Here is a 5,322-nt window from a genome sequence, read left to right on the forward strand (position 1 = left end):
TAGAAACAGAGGATTAAAAAAAAAAAAAAGACAGACTGGGAGAGGGTTTGAAATTTAAGGGTTGTAACACTTTCTTCCTATGTCCTCTATGGCTAAACACACAGAAGGCATCTTCAAAAAATATATGCATCCCATGCTACCGAATGTTCCTTGTAAAACTCCTGGTGTTCCATTACTTTCAGCGGAATTCCATTCTAAAGGTGAACTGCAAAGGGTAGCTCAAAATTCAGTTAACACAGATGTAGGACGGGGGTGGTATCCCTAGCTTCTGTTTGCCAGAAGCTGGGAATGGGTGATAGGGGCTGGATCACTTGATGATTACCTGTTCTGTTCATCCCCTGTGTGGCACCTGGCATTGGCCACTTTTAGAAGTCAGGATATTGAGCTAGGGATGGACCTTTGGCCTGAACCTGTATAGCCGTTCTTATGTTCTTAGGTGTTGAATATCCCCAACAGTGAGCAGTGGGAAGTTTTCTGCTTAAAAATACATTTTTAGAAGCATCTTTAAAAACAAATGCATCCTCCATGAAAGCCAATTGCTTCTCTCAGTTTGTCAGACATGTCTGCTATGTTTTTGATGACTTTCTGTTCACTTCTTCCCAGTGTGAGTACAGCTATTCATGCTCACTTACGTCTGTGTCCAAAGGCTCCGTCAGGATCCAGGCCCTACTGGGGCTATAGGAATCCTGCTATGAAGAGCTTGCACTCAAAGATTCAGCAACTGTTTCTGTTGGTGTGTGATTTTCACTAATGTGAGTAATAAGCATGTGTATAAATGTCTGCAGAAATGGGACATAAAGAAATGTAACAAACAATACCAGGGAATACTGAAATTATACTTCTCAACCTCATAGGGGTGTTGTGAGGATAAATGGAGTAAAGATTGTGAGGGATTCAGATATTATCCTAATGGGGGGCATATAAGTATAATAGACAGGAAGTAAAAATAAAATTGCACTATTAAGATAACTATTGCATGGTTTGATAGTTCAGCTAATAGCCTATAACTGAGGGAAGGAATAGGACACAGAAATGTGCACGATGAGACCAGCTCTCTTCTCCCTCCTCACTCAACTACAAGAGAAAACAACTATTTTTAGCCAAGTAGTACTTAAAAAGAAACTGGGGGGAAATAATTTCAGCAGAAATCAGCACATTTTTGAGCACTTTCTTCAGATTTCTTTAATGAGACCCCAGTTAACTCTTTACCCCACCGAAGTTTCAGCACAGTGAACACTGCCAATGTGGTAAAAAATTCAAATTAAAATCCCAGTTGTCTCCCTTTTTTACCTCTCTCCTCCCACTTACCCTAAGCTTCCCTCTTGAATATGAGCTGCAGTATTTTTTCCCCTTTCCAAACAACTGTTTTGCCAAACAAAAATTACTTTTCACACATGGCAAAATCTGACACTACATCAAACAAAAATATTTGCTTTGCTTTTTCCTAAAGCTATCAAAAAGGCAAATTTTTAAAAGCTATTAATAACAAAATATATTTAATGTAGGATTGTTTTATGAGTAAAACATTATTAAAGCTGAAAGTCAAGGTCTCAAAAGTTAGGAAATGTCGGCATTAAGGTTGCCTGGGCAGCCTTAATTTGCCTCCTTGAGCGCATGCATAATGATATTTTGTATTATATGACCACATAGTACTTCTTCCTCTCTTGCATGAAATCAGTGTGAGATTAGATATAAACCCTATCATCTTTTACTATCCTGGGATGGATTCTTCTCTCACTTGTACCAGTTGTGGACCAGTATACCCCCATTGGCTTCAGTGGAGGTACTTTTTTATTTATGTGAAACTGAAAGCAGAATAAGTCCTATGATTCTTTCATTGAAACTGGTAAGAATGTTTTGATCTTGGGAGAGAAGCACAACAAAAGTGTTTAGGTCAATAGAAATTATTGAATGTTTTGTCAATAGAAAGGACATACCGACAATATTTATTAAGTCATCTTGACCATGAGGGCCTGTTCTTTGCCCCTTTCCCCCTGCCTACTTCAGTTTTAAAGGCATCAAACACTGGCTATATTAAACATTCACCACTTAATTTCCAAATATAGCTAAAACAAGGCATATCTTTAAAAGGCCATAGTGGAAATTCTCCATTGAGAGCATTGGGAAGAGCAGGCTCAATATGTGCATACAGATGTAGAGCTCAGAATCTGTATCAGCTGTGCATTAAAAAAGAGGCACACCAATACTTTGACTTATGAACAGAAAAGCCAGAATTTGTGGGTACAAGAGCAGTTTTGCAACTGATGTTTAAAAGAAAAAAAAATTGGAGGTGGTATCAATTAGTGTTGGATGTACTTAACACATGGGTTGATCTTGTCCTAATCTTGACAGATTCTGTGTAGAAACTGCAGGATCAGAACAGTAGGAAGAGGAATGTGGTTAGAATGGGTTAAATTTAAATGATCAGCAAGCAGGGCCGGCTCTGGCTTTTTTGCCACCCCAGGCAAAAAAGCCTTCCCGCCGACCCCTGCCCCCTGGCGGGGAGTGCAGCAGGGGAGGGCGCCGAGCCCGGCCGCGGCCCCGCTCTCCCCGGCCAGCCGGAGCACCGGGGGAGGGCGGCCCCGCTCTTCCCGGCTGGCTGGAGCGCTGGGGGGAGGGCAGCGAGCCCGGCCGCAGCCCCACTCTCCCTGACCGGCCGGAGCGCAGGGGGAGGGCGGCGAGCCCGCTGCGGCTCCGCTGTCCCCGGGTGAGCGCCGCCCCCCTCCAGGTGCCGCCCCAAGCACATGCTTGGTAGGCAGGTGCCTGGAGCCGGCCCTGTCAGCAAGTGAGGTTTAAATATTACATTTTCTTGCCTATTTAATTAGCATAAGTACATTTTAATATCTAATAAAGAGCTCATGTATGTTAGTGGCAAGGAATAATTCTAGTTATATAAAATGCAATATATGCACTTAAAACATAAAATTGTCACCTGAATAACTTGCAAAATGCAAATAAAAAGTGAGACTGTTTGGGAGAAACAGAAAACAGAGCCTAGGGGCTGCTGTGACAGATGGCAAAATTTGGCCTTCTCCCCATAAAGAGGGTTGAAAACAGCAGCCAGGAGAGCAGAGACTGAAAAACCTAGTGCATTCATTGGATTTAGTGGGATATTGACAGAGGTATAGTGAGCTTGTGGGGATGAAGAGACTAGCTACCTGATAGAGGTATATATCTCCATTCTAAACCTTTCAAAAATGAGGTTCATTGACTATTTCTTTGGACCTTATTTTCTCCAAATCATCATTGCTGTAAGTTTCAGGGACTGTATCTACTAGAAAAGATTAAAGGTTTGCTAGATGGATATCTAACAGTGTGATCATTTGCATGTGATTGGTATTAAAATTAGCTTATAACACGTAGCTTTTCAGTCTTCAGAGAAAGTGTTCCTAGAATTTCTACGGTACTGTCCGAACTTGAAATAGCAAATAAACATGGAATAGAGTCTATTGTAATGCAGTCAGCTATCCAATAAATCTAAACGTATTGAGCCTGATTCTCCTTTCCCTTGCCAGTGTGGAGTGGATATAAAATGCTACTACATGTTTTGGTAGTGTTTTACTCCCACTTTGGTGTAATCAACTACACCAGGTCGGGGGAGGAGGCATAGCTCAGTGGGTTGAGCATTGGCCTGCTAAACCCAGGGTTGTGAAGTCAATCCTTGAGAGGGCCACTTAGGGATCTGGGGTAAAATCAGTATTTGGTCCTGCTAGTGAAGGCAGGGGGCTGGACTTTATGACCTTTCAGGGTACCTTCCAGTTCTATGAGATAGGTATATCTCCGCATATTATAAGATGAGAGAAACGATAGCTATGCATGTCATAGTCTTACACTGTGCTTGATGGTGACATATTAGTAGCCTCAGTACATATCCATATATTTAAAATTAGAAGATGCCATGCTTGGTAAATTCACTAATTTTGATTTTTAAGGAGAAAGTCCCGTGAAATTACTATGGTTTCCCTATGTTTTTGTTAATATTTGTTATCAGTGCTAATATTCTTGGTTTTGAGTAGTAAGTAATAGACACGTTTCCCCTTGGGTGTACAATGCTATTTAACTGTATTCTTCATGATTCTGATCCCATCAAGTTCTAAGTTTCTGTAGAGAGATGACAGCCAAAGTAGTTATCTTCTCTCCCTTTCCTCTTGACTTTCACATGTGCATGTGCACACACACACAGGGAACTTGTTTGTAATTAAATCTCTCTGATGCTCATTTCATGGCTGTTCTGTGCAATAAAAAACTTGCACCATAGGGAAATCTTTACTGATGGGAAGTGAAGTCCCTAAAGAAATAACCAATGATTTTTTTGTTTGCAGTTTTACAAAGTTATCTGTTAAACCAGGTACCTATGCTAAGCCAAGTACTCTATGTAATTGTCATTCCTGTGAATAAAGGACATTTCAAACAGTGCTACCAGAAATACTGGATACTCCTAGTATCTATAAACTATTGTAGCAAGGCACCTCCTTTGCCTTGCCAGCTTCAGATTTCCCCCCTTGGTGGTGGGGAAGGGTTTTTATTCCTCAAGTGGATTTTTATTTTCAATATTTACAAGATGGGCCTCAAGGTAGGTCCAAAGCATACTCTTCTGCCAAACCAAAGAAACCAATTCATAACACAAAAAAGGAATATCTTTCCCTGTCCTTTCTCTGGGGTGTTTTCCTTGTTATGCTGGCTGCAGGGTGCCAGTCATTCCCCAAAATATCTGCTAGCATGGTTGCTTCCCCTGTAGGGAGGAGAGCAGCCTTCCACCAGGAAAAGCCTTTTCTCCCTGCTGCCACTAGGTGTGCTGCAGGTTGTTGTTTCTCCTCCCTCTCTCTCACTAGAAGAGGGTGTTTATTTGTTAGTTAGTTTGTTTGTTTAAAGGTCTCAGGTATCCCTTATTTGGACTCAGGTGACCTGAGGTAACCTCTTTTCAGCTCATGGGGGAAAGGGCCTCTACCTTTCTAGGGCTGACATACCTGCCTTCCACTTCGGCAGCACATATACTAAAATTGGAACGATACAGAGAAGATTAGCATGGCCCCAGTGCAAGGATGACACGCAAATTTGTGAAACGTTCCGTAAAAAAAAAACCCACTGTCTTACAGCTGTCTGATCTGACGTTGTCACAATGTTTAGGCACCAACAATGTGTTCAGTGCTCTACATGACAGAAAAAGAGACGGTTCCTGCCCCTGCTACCAGTGAAAATAACTATCAAAATAATGAGTATGCCCACTGTAAATAATGTACATATTGGAAATTAATGTGCTTTTACTAATTGAATTTATTTTAATGGATAAATTCTAGGAAATCTAAAAAAGTGCATTTATTG

The 5,322-nt window shown here is 41.3% G+C and overlaps 1 non-coding gene across 1 annotated transcript; it reads left to right on the forward strand.

The window, feature by feature from the left end:
* The first annotated feature begins 4,969 nt into the window (after positions 1-4,969).
* Positions 4,970-5,077, forward strand: LOC117871438. Its single transcript, XR_004644235.1, has one exon. It is a non-coding gene; the product is annotated as a U6 spliceosomal RNA (small nuclear RNA).
* Positions 5,078-5,322: the final 245 nt, after the last annotated feature.

The sequence above is a fragment of the Trachemys scripta genome, chromosome 1 (genome assembly GCF_013100865.1).
Source record: "Trachemys scripta elegans isolate TJP31775 chromosome 1, CAS_Tse_1.0, whole genome shotgun sequence".
Classification (NCBI taxonomy): domain Eukaryota; kingdom Metazoa; phylum Chordata; order Testudines; family Emydidae; genus Trachemys; species Trachemys scripta.